This window comes from Argopecten irradians, chromosome 16, assembly GCF_041381155.1.
Source record: "Argopecten irradians isolate NY chromosome 16, Ai_NY, whole genome shotgun sequence".
Lineage (NCBI taxonomy): Eukaryota > Metazoa > Mollusca > Bivalvia > Pectinida > Pectinidae > Argopecten > Argopecten irradians.
The window spans coordinates 23913604-23925885 of NC_091149.1; the positions used below are offsets into that span (position 1 = coordinate 23913604).

Below are 12282 nucleotides of genomic sequence, written 5' to 3' on the forward strand. Positions count from 1 at the left end.
TAGAATAACTTTCAGTTTTGCAAAGAGGTGGATTAAATATTCTGTTTTCTCTCAATTGATATCTATTATTTATATTGTCATTAATGTATGGATTTATAATATGTTTAAAGTATGGTGGTGAATCAGAGTTTAAAATTTTATACACAAGAGCTTCTTTTTTGTCGCCTTTCGGCTAAGGTTTCCCACTGTAATTCATAATAAATTGTTGAATGTGAAGTACCTCTACGTAGGCCAGTAATTAATATTGCTGCATCTAACTGTATTGATTCTAAAAGTGATTTTGTACAGTTATCCCAGACTTCACTAGCATATTCTAGAATTGGCCTAATATAAGTTGTATACATCATAATAAGAGATTTTCTATCAACTGAGTTTTTAAGATTTCGCATGATGTTGATTCTTTTGTATGTTTTATTATAAATATGTCGTATGTTCTGACCACTCTCCATCTTCACTGAAGGTTAGACCAAGGTGACTGTGACATCTTTTATTCGCTAATGGTTCATTTAGAAAGTCAATTGGTGGATAATTAATTTCTTTTTTACGACTGAAAATTACAGTTTCAGTTTTAGATGCATTACATTTCAAATCCCACTTTTTAGCCCAATTACTAACGTTTTGTAAATCATGTGAAAGTTTTTCTGCTGCTTGAATTGAATTATTATCTATAATTACATATATTGATGTGTCATCAGCAAAGAGTTTGATGTTGTTATCAACTTAGTCTGTTATGTCATTTAAATATAAAAGAAACAAGAATGGTCCGAGAATAAATTCCTGAGGGATTCCAGCATTTACAGTGTTATAGTTTGAAAAATGACCTTCAGTGGAGACTCTTTGTTTTCTCTCAGATAAATAGTCTTTAAACCAAGAAAGAATTTTACCTTTGATACCATATCATTCTAATTTATGTAGGAGGCCTGTTTGCCATACCCTATCAAAAGCCTTGCTTATAACACAGAATACAAATCTTAATTCATTTCCCTTATCTAAATTACTGATGATTAAATGGTATATAGATAATAATTGATTAGTTGTAGAGTCACCAGGTAAGAAGCCGGATTGGTGTTTAGATATGATTTCATATTCAACTAGGTAATTGCATAATTTTTTAAAAGCTATTTTCTCTATGATTTTACTAAAGCAGGAAGTGATTGAAATTGGTCTGTAATTAGTTGCATCATTAATTGAGCCTTACCCTTATAGATGGCATGAATATTTGCCATTTTCCAAGACGAAGGGAATTTTCCAGTTTGTATTGTTTTGTTAAATAGTAATGTTAGTGGTGTAGCGATAGAGGTTTGAAGTCTTTTAATTACTTTTGGAATCATTTCATCAGGACCAGGAGGTTTTTTGATATCAAGTATATTTAGCTGATCAATCACATCTTGCTCTGTTATAATCATGTTATCTAACATAGAAGGAAATGGATCAGGAGGGGGAGGCTGTTCTAGATCAGGAGGGGGAGGCTGTTCTAGATCAGGAGAAGAAGTTGCAATAGATGTAAAATAATCATTATTATTAATGTTTTATCGTATGCTTTTGTACTGTATCATTGTCGTCGGTGTAAAATATATTTAAAGGTGGTGTTCAAGCTAATGTTAAAAATCCTATAGAAACTGCCTACAGCCCAATTTTCTTGAAACTTTGCATATTGAATGTACTACTAGTTGTCCCTTTGATTTTATAAAGGCCCAAAGGGCCTGAATTCTTTGTAGTCATTTTCATTAAAACTACCTGCACAAACATGCCAAAAAAGGTTAGCCTTTGTTAAATATTCAACATTTTTTATTCATAAATCATTTGAGTAGATCGTATACTTCATATTTAAGTCATTTCTTTTAAATTTTAACAGAAAATTTTGTTTGAAATAATATTGTTTACGAAAAAGTAACACTTTTTGGAAAAAACGAAAACGAAACATTGCTCTTTGTCATCTCATTTCACCCTGTTACTGGTTTTGTCCACAATTTTACCCCCATTTAAAAATATTCCCATGACATCTTCTGTCTATGTGTAAATTAGTTTCAAAATTAAAATCCGGGAAAACTGTTTTTGAGTGACTTAAAAATAGAGAGTGCATGTAGCAACGGACCACTTCTTTGTTAGTATACCTAGTTATACATTTCCTGTTTATGATTCCAGAGTCCAATATAAGTGAAAATCAGTGTACAGTAATAATTTTCATTGCTAAATATCATTTTAACACCTTTTAAAATATTGGTTACCATGGTAACAAAACGGAGGCCTTTGATTGGCTGAAATTTAAATGATGTCTGAATTAAGTGAAAATTGGTATATAGAGGTTACGAGGTATGCTAAATAACATGGTAACACTTTCAAAGAGGATGGTTGCCATGGAAACAAAATGGAGGCCTCTGATTGGTTGAAATTTAGATATTGTCAGATTTAAGTGAAAATTGGTATATATGGGTTATAAAATATGCTGAATAGCATGGAATCACTTTTTAAAAGATTGGTTGCCATGGAAACAAAATGGAGGTCTCTGATTGGTTGAAATTTATATATTATTAGATATAAGTGAAAATTGGTACATATGGGTTATGGAGTATGCCGAATGAGATAGTAACAGTTTTAAATACATTGTTGCCATTGTTTCGAAATAAAAGCCGTTTGATTGCTCAAAATTAAGATTGTAGACTTTAAGGTGCAGGTATTATTTTTAAACTATACATATATTATTTGAAAATCAAATTTAACTCTGTTTGCCTCTTTAATCATTCTAAATTCAATTTAAAATAGTTTCTATCTACATAAGAGTAATGGATAATCTTAATTTGTATCTTTTGTGTTTAAGCTGCTGACGAAAACATATTTCTTTCCAATGATTATTTGATTTCTGATAAGAAAAAGAAACTATTTGTTTCACCCAAGAGCATATCTAGTTGCTAGGCTTTTTTGTACTGTTAGGCAAGATGCATGAATAGAAATGCAAATTTTTTAGTGTACATATGTTAATTAACAAAACATTCTATTACTAACTGTTGTTTTATTATGGTGTCTATGATCAATTTCAAATTTATGGTCAACTAGGGTATATATAATATTGATTTTTTAGAAAATTTCCCTCGCTACATTTCAGTCAATGAAATGCTAATTTCCCGGATTTCAATTTTTTTGAAAAAGTATCTATTATAGGATTATATCTATAGCATGTTTTTAAAATGTTTTAAAAGTGTGGACAAAATCGATAACATGCCAAATACTTCGAGCAAGCCCAATATCCTCCATTTTTATCCTGACAAAAATTTCAGATTTTTTTGCTTCAAAATCAATTTGTCCTAAAAATAATTCGTAAATATCATTATAAATGGATATGAAATAAAGAATGAAGTATCTTATATTAACAAAAATAATTAAAAAATAAAAATTATGTTCAAAAGATGGACACAAGGGGTCCCCTTGCCACATACCCAAAGTAATTTTAGGAACATCATTTTAGGCCCTTTATGCCTTTTTAAAACATACAAATAAATAAAAAGCACATAAAAGTAGTTATGTACCTAGACCTTTTACACTGCAAAAATTGAAAAAAAATCGGCGCGTGGGCGGATTTTGCAACCCCACCTTACAGCTTTATCAATTGGATGTTGTATACTGACTCCATCATGGATAAGAGGAGTTATGCTCTCAGATTTATGTTCATTTTTCAGAACTGATTTAGCAATTTTTCACCATTTAGATGGGGGAATAGATTTATCACATAGAGATTTTTGTAATTTTTTAAAGTAATCATGTTTTGCAGTTCTAATCAAAGTAATTGCCTCATTTCGGATATTTCTAAAGTTTCCCAACGTACAGGATTATTATTGTTTTTCGCCTTTTAATGTATTCAATTTTTTGGCGAAGTATCAATCTAATTTCTCTATTCATCCATGGCTTATAATCAGGTCTAATAGTTATAAGTTTTGAAGGTATACATTCATCCATCTGATTAAGAATAGCACCTGTTAGTAGGCTGTTAAAACTTTCAGTTTCATGATTTTGAGTCAATAGTGTCCAGTCAATTTCACTCAGAGCTGTGTTCATTTTTTCAAAATAAGCATCATTTTGATTGATCGCGAAATATCTCAGATTTAAGATTCATAGATGAATTTTTAAGCTAGCATAAAGTAATATTCATATTGCGAGAACTTAAAGTTTGTTTAGAAAGATGTTTGCAATTTCAGATTCCACTTTAAAAATATTGAAAAGGAGTGTTTTAAATTGTGCAATAGTATTTACATTCGATAAGTCAAAGTTCTGCACTTAGGAATATTATAATAAATTGTCATCTCTCATTTTTAGGCTGATACAAATGGTTGTACAATTTCTTTCAAATATTGTGGAGTAAGGGAACGGAGTATCTTAACATAGTATAAGTTTGTTTTTACACCGACCAGAGAGAGATTCCCAAGCTAGTTCTTTTTAAAGTATGTCATTGTAGGTTCCTCTGCACAATCCCGTTATAATCCTGGCGGCTTCTAAGTGAACAGACTCTAGCAGATATTTCAACATGACGCGCTAACGCGCGCCATCAAAAATATCTGTACAAAAATGCAGTTTACACACTAGTAAACAGCAAACATTAAAATCATTCCTTAATTAATTGTTTCAACTAGAATATTATTTGATTCATTAACATCATTATTTTGTGTTACAGAATTCCGGTCAACGTTACTCATATTATAATCAATCCTATCAATATTAGCACCATCATATTCACATATCGTTTTCTTATATGCAGTGTGTTTATATACTGAATATGATATACAAAAGTTATAAAGACAATGATCACTGCAAATCGGGGCAAGAACATTTGAATTTCTTATTAGATCATTGTTGTTAGATGTAGAAGGATGTCAATAGAAGAAGAGGAGGGAGGAATAATGCGAGTGGGTCCATTAATAAAACTGCTTAGATTATATTTTATTAGTAATCGGCCTAGGTGAGAGTGAGGCTGAAGGTTGAACATATCAACATTTATTTCACCAGTTATAACTTGATCAGAAATATTATCATCAAAATAAATATTAAACATGTAATTTTCGCCAGTTTTCTATATTTTCTTTTAATTTATTTTTTATTCATTTTCAAAAGTTTTTTACATACAAATACAATACAACATATATGAATGATGTATGTTGGAGTTAATTAAGTTAATATAAAAGTAGTCATGTATACTCATAATATACATCAATCAATGGACAACACATTCACACTAACAAACTCACTGATAATTTATAGAGGATAAGTTGATATTTTAAGGTAATATACATTGTATCAGAGTATCAGAGAGATGCAGGACACACATACATACATACAAGGTACCTCTGTCAAACCTAGGTCAAATATTTATTTTTACAAGTTATTATTGGTTTTTGTGTATGTTTTTAATGTTTTAGAATTTAAAATTGGAGCCAAACTTGTATTTCTGTTAAGACCAGTTGTTTATTTTTTATGTTACTATTGGTTATTAAAATTTAATGAGCTTTCAGTTCAAATTTGATGTGTTTTTTTAAACTATTAGGCAAAGATCTACTTCAAGACATTTACAGTTATAAATGTATTGTTTTGTTAGTAAGATTAAAATGTCTAAATTAAAATGTGAATGCTTTCTTGCCACATATAAATTCTTTTTTACTGAATTTAAGCCCTAGATTTTTTGTAATAATTGCTATTCTCAGTTGTTCTATCAGATTTGATGTTTTATCACAGTTCCATAGTATGTGTGTTATGGTTTCTGGCGAAGTTCTACAAAATATACATATGTTATTATCCGCTTTACCTATTCTTAGTAAAAATGTCTTAGTAGTCAGGATTCTATGATTTATTCTATATTCTAGCCACTGAAGTTTTGAACTTGTACATGAGTTAAAAGGGTATTTTTTTATTTGGGTCTTTAAATATATATATATCAAGAACTTATGGCTATCTACTAACACTTCTAACCAAATAATATCAATATTGTTAGACTCCAAATCTCTTCGCTTACATATTACAGTAGCTCTTGCATATACAATAATTCCACCACCAACTTCTTCCTGGGAAAGGGTCGTTTACACTTGTGCAAACGCAGTCGGTTGTTGCGCAAGAATACATACACCGAAAGATTGACTTCCGCAAGTAATGTTAATGAGCATCAGATTTGTCTTATATTGTTTCTGTATTTTTTATCTTCAATTAAACAATTTAAATTTATTGAATATCTTAAATTTTATTTGAGAAATATTGCATAAATTGAATGAAAAGGATAGTGTTTTTAAGAAACTATATTTTGTGTACTTCCTGAACATGACAACATTTTCCGCCAGATTGGAGGCAGCTGGTCCGGAATTTCATCAATTAACCGGCTGTAACATCAATCAGGTTTTATTATTTATCTGAGCATTAAATTTAAAAGAAATAGTCGGTTGAAATGTAGATATAAAGAAGGATTTTTATTTTTGTTGTTTACTGGTGTGTAAGCTAAAAAACATAAACAAATAATTCCTTAATTATAACTAATTCATTTCTAAGAATCTGACATGAAGATGAGAAATTTGGAGAGTGGGCAGAGAACGCGATTTTGTTCGATATCACTACACAACTATAGAAATTTTATAATTTTCATAATATTTATATATATTTTTTAAAATAATTTGAAAGCCAAAAGTTTTCCAACAACAGAAAAGATACTCATATAAAGTGTATCAGCATAAAGCATAGAAATATTTGATAAGATTTATAACTTCCATGTATATGACATATATATGGCCCTGCAGGTACGGCGTAAGAATTGTACCATGTGTCCCTATTGCATGATCGCAAAAGGCGACTAAATTTAGGATCTTATCTTTTCTCTTCTTCCTTGGCACCGCCTCACTTTTGGGCTTGAGTTGAGCGTTCGCCCTTGTGATGAAGGCTCTGGGTTCTGTCCCCTGGCCGTGGCACACCAAAGTCTATAAATGTGGTAGTTTCTGCTCCTGCTTACCGCTCAGCATACAGGGAGCGGGACAACTGCTTCGCCCGTTGTCAGTATAATGTGACCGGGTGGGGAATGTTGCTTGGTGTCTTCGGCGGCATGCTTCAGTGATATAGCACTATAAAAGGGCAACAGTTCCACTATACAAGACGACATAACATGAATATACCGCAGTCTCCCAAAACACGCACCTCGCACAACATTCACGCAACACGCCGCATACATGGGTGGCCGTCCTTACATGACCATAGCTGTTAATAGGACGTTAATTAATCAAACAAACATATGACATAGCATGATAAAACATTAACAATCCATCAATTAGTGTCAATGAAGTATGGTGGTACATAAAATACATGGAAGAAAGAATATTGCTAAATTGGCATGTCAAAGGGAGGAGATGCACTGTTAACAACGTTGTATTAAAAGATATATATATATATAACTAAGATAAACTTGAGAAAGTTTTTTTTTATAACCTGTATGGGGTAAAATTAAAATTCAATTGGCATCCTTTTAAGGAGATAATGACTTTACTTTTATCTAATTATCAAGCCTGCATACATACAGCAACCACATGGTTAGGTGGAAAAGGAGACATCTTTAATCCAAAATACAATTACGCGTGTCTGCGTTTGTCATCATAATGAATTAAATTTCCCACGTAAATAACCAAACGTCAGGCATTTCTATTAAATATTATATGAAACCATTCGTGACAACATTACACATAGTTGCTATAGATACATGTACTAAATACACAGTATTTGGGAAACTGCCCGACATAATAAAACTATTTCTGAATATATTATAATAAACTATTATTGATAATAGTCAGAATTGTGTTGTGTATAGTTATATCGGTAAAGACACTCACAGAATAGGACGTAGAGAGATTTTAACTTTTCCCATTAAAATATCATTGTAGAAGTGATCGTACATGGTGTATAAAAATTGGAAGTATATTTGTGTGATTTAATAATCTACATTTGAAGTAACATCTTTGACTTTAATTCCATAGATATATCACAGGGTGCTACCGATTCCATTCTAATCTTTTCCGCTTTGTTGCCAATTCAGATACATTTTTTTCTCACACTCTTTCGTTCAGCCATTTTGTTTACTTTAAGGACGCAACAACGCGCGTGCGCGAAACTTCGACAACCCAATTCATCGCAACTTTAATTGCATACTATCCCGTCAGTCTGACATCGTAATAAACCAATTTTCAATTTTGTATTCAAGACACATTTGTTCAATCTCATACCCGAAGAAATTTAATTGAGGTATTTTTAATGTGTTTTTTCATCTTTTTTTTCTGTTTATCGGGTTTTACAAAAACTATTTATTTGGTTGGGCGAAACCTTCCTTTAATAGTTTTACTTTTAAAAAATATTTTCGAATAAAACATCATCATCATCATCATTGTCATCATCATATCATCATCATTATTGTCATCCATCATCGCTACCATCATCTTTTTCATTTTCATCATCATCATCGTCCATTGTCATCATCATAATCATCATCACCATCATCCTCATCATCATCACCATAATCATCATCATCATCATCGTCATCGTCATCATTACCATCAATCATCATCATCGTCATCGTCATCGTCATCATTACCATCAATCATCATCATCATCACCATCATCCCCATCATCATCATCACATCATCATCATCATCATCATCGTGATAAGTATACGGAAACCGTGTATGTAGTTCTTCCACAAGTGCCGTCATGTGTTGTTCAGTTAAAGCTCGAACAATCTTCTTCCACAAGTGTCGTCATGTGTTGTACGGTTAAAGCTCGAACAATCTTCTCTTGTTGTTGCCACGTCAGTAGACACTGGTAGATCATCTCCGTGGTATCTTAATGGTCATGTGTTACTAAGTTTAGCACGTTATCACCATCTTCAGTTGTATCTTCAACAAAGAGAGTTTGACGAAATCATAATCTGATATTATGCAAACATGCAATACAGGCAGGTTATCAACAATTATTCCGACAATCATGCTTCCCCAGGACGATATCTAAATGGACTAAGATCCCATCACACATCATATCGTCCTGTTCCTGGTCATGAACAATTCAAGTCTGCTCTCCTGCCAGTGTCAAAACTGAAATAAACATACTAAACTATTATCCATTTGACTTTTCCGGAAATCGTTCTCATGACATTATCTTCGATTTGTTGAAGTTAGTAATTACCAATTGGAAGTTAGAAGTAATCCTATTCATGACCAGAGCTGTTAATAGGACGTTAATTAATCAAACAAACAAACAAACAAACATAGACACGTGTAAACATCCCTAACATATTGCTACACAACAACTACAATGCCAAGTATCACAAACTTCCTAAAACGTATTGATAGGAACCAACTAATTACTGCTTGTGGTATTACCCGTTGTCTTCGGCAGCATGCTTCAGTAAGATAGCACAATAAAAAGGGCAACAGTTCCCCTATGTCAAGCAGACGCAACACGGAGATACTGTAGTCTCATTAATCATTTAGATACGTACACAAATATTACGGTTGAGTTTTGTCGGAGAGACGGACACACCTGAAACACGGAGACGAAAACTTGTGTGACTTAACTCGTTTATTTCGGGTTCAGGAATCCTACAATTCCATAACAATAAAACAGTTAAACAATAGTACATAGTTGACAAATACAAGTACATGGCTCGTTACTGTCTAGAGTACATTGACATCGTGAAATACGGTTACATTTATTTCTATTTTGTAAACTGTCAAAGATCAAACGACTTGGCAATGCATAACTTTTCAGAAGTTCAAAAAGTGGAAACAATTCTGATGTATTGATTATTCTAAAATAATTACAATTTGATTAAGTTGAAATAGCATAGCTTGACTGGACTAAAATATTGCAACAATGTTGAAGTAAAATCATGAATTGACTAGACTAGAGAATTTGCAACATGACAACACACCACTGGGTGCACATCAAATGACTAGATTGTACAATAATGACTAGTTTTGTTCCAATTAAAATTAATTTGGTACATTTGAATATTTAGGACTTTACAAAATAATAATAATAATAATAAAATATTTGATTTAACCAGGTTTTAATGAGCGATAGCGAATTTATAAAAATTCAAATGAAATCAAAGGAATAATTTATGATCGAGGAAATTATTTATACAATATTAATTTAAGAAAAATAAAGTTTGTTACAGTGTATATCAATTTAGAATGAAGCAAAATAACTATGAAACACAGGTTTTAACTCATTGCCTTATTTTCCCATCATTCATTAATATGCCAACAATCCATATTTTATAACATCTGACAATGACATTATGAATTTATAATAATATTCACAATTTGTAACAACATGATAAACACACAAATATTTTCCTGAGTATTAGCATTTATCCCCGTTTGTGATTTCGTAATTCGATCACATTAAAATACACATTGGTCTTATTTCTGATAGTCCACGGGAGGCAACTCGTGATTTGCGAGACTCGCGTTGTTGACGACCGAGCAAAGGAAAAGTTTTAATCGAGCGAAATCTCAAGTTACAGAATCAGTAATCGGGAAATATTAACATAAAATACTAACATCAACAATAATCTTGTCTTACATTACAACTTATAACAATTTTTGGCACCGTACAATCACAGAACGATTTCATCACTTTACCCACGCTACACTGGACAATGGCGGGATGCTGGACAAAGCCCCGCTGGACCACGCGGTTTAGAATCTTAACAATAAACACTAATATATGGTCTAACAACTACCAAAACCTCTTCCATTTCCTAGAACGACACATTATCAATACTGGGGACCAATATAACTGACCGATGTTTCGATTACAATACTAAAACTTACCTGAAACACGGAGACGAAAACTTGTGTGACTTAACTCGTTTATTTCGGGTTCAGGAATGAGGTCAGCATCCGGGTACTGTCTTACCTCCCCTTGGTTACTGCACTAAGTTCCAGGGTCGCACACCACCATTTTCGATACGTGTATTTTAAAAAAAATGGTACCCCCCAAATAATTAATCATTTAGATACGTACACATACATTACACACATAGGATTTTGCCGTTAAATGATCCTGTTAAATGACTGTTCATTGGACGTGGATAAACAAAACCATACCAAATGTTCTGTCCGAAAATGTAACTCACTAGCTCAAATACGCAGAAGATTTACTGTGGTTACTCCGACTTCCAGATTTCGATATTTGAATGTATTTATCGCAGTAACCTTGGAACAGAAGACGGATAACTTCTTTCCAATCTGGGGTCATGTGAGTGGACAGGAACCGAAATATCGGTTCCAAGGGAACCATCGATCTGGATACTACATCGTCTCTGTCTTCTGGTAAATCCTGGGAACCTCTGTCCAATCCAGAATCACTACAAAGAGATTCATCTGGTGTGTATACACTACACATAACTGGAAGATTGAAAAACAGCAACTTGTTTTAAAGGAGAAAAACAATAATTTTGATTTTGTTGTAGTGTTGATATGGAGGAATCAATCAATTATGATATTTCAATCTTTTAACAACTTTCGTCCAATAATGGAATTTATACACGATTAGTATAGTGTAAATATAAAAAAGTTTATATCTATAATTAAACAAACACGTAAGACTACACGGGAACAAAGATGCAAAAAGACAACTTACGTATCTCGGGCATTTTTATGTTCTCACTACTGTCAGGCTGTTGTCTGCCAGGTTGTCTGCCAGGTTGTCTGTCGTGTTGTCTGCCAGGTTGTCTGTCGTGTTGTCTGTCGTGTTGTCTATCAGATTGTCTGTCGTGTTGTCTGTCAGATTGTCTGTCGTGTTGTCTGTCGTATTGTCTGTCGTGTTGTCTATCAGATTGTCTGTCGTGTTGTCTGTCGTGTTGTCTGTCAGATTGTCTGTCGTGTTGTCTGTCGTATTGTCTGTCGTGTTGTCTATCAGATTGTCTGTCGTGTTGTCTGTCAGATTGTCTGTCGTATTGTCTGTCGTGTTGTCTATCAGATTGTCTGTCGTGTTGTCTGTCGTGTTGTCTGTCGTATTGTCTGTCGTGTTGTCTGTCAGATTGTCTGTCGTGTTGTCTGTCAGATTGTCTGTCGTGTTGTCTGTCGTGTTGTCTGTCGTGTTGTCTGTCGTGTTGTCTGTCAGATTGTCTGTCGTGTTGTCTGTCGTGTTGTCTGTCGTGTTGTCTGTCGTGTTGTCTGTCGTGTTGTCTGTCGTGTTGTCCATCATGTTGTCTGCCAGGTTGTCTGTCGTGTTGTCTGTCGTGTTGTCTGTCATGTTGTCTGCCAGGTT

General features: G+C 33.0%; 1 long non-coding RNA gene across 1 annotated transcript; it reads right to left on the minus strand.

Moving 5' to 3' along the window:
* Positions 1 to 8630: 8630 nt before the first annotated feature.
* On the minus strand, positions 8631 to 12081 carry LOC138310827 (uncharacterized). The gene is made up of 3 exons (XR_011206482.1): positions 11653 to 12081; positions 11147 to 11377; positions 8631 to 8897 (listed from the first exon to the last, which is right to left on the minus strand). It is a non-coding gene; the product is annotated as an uncharacterized lncRNA (long non-coding RNA).
* Between the last annotated feature and the right edge of the window lie 201 nt (positions 12082 to 12282).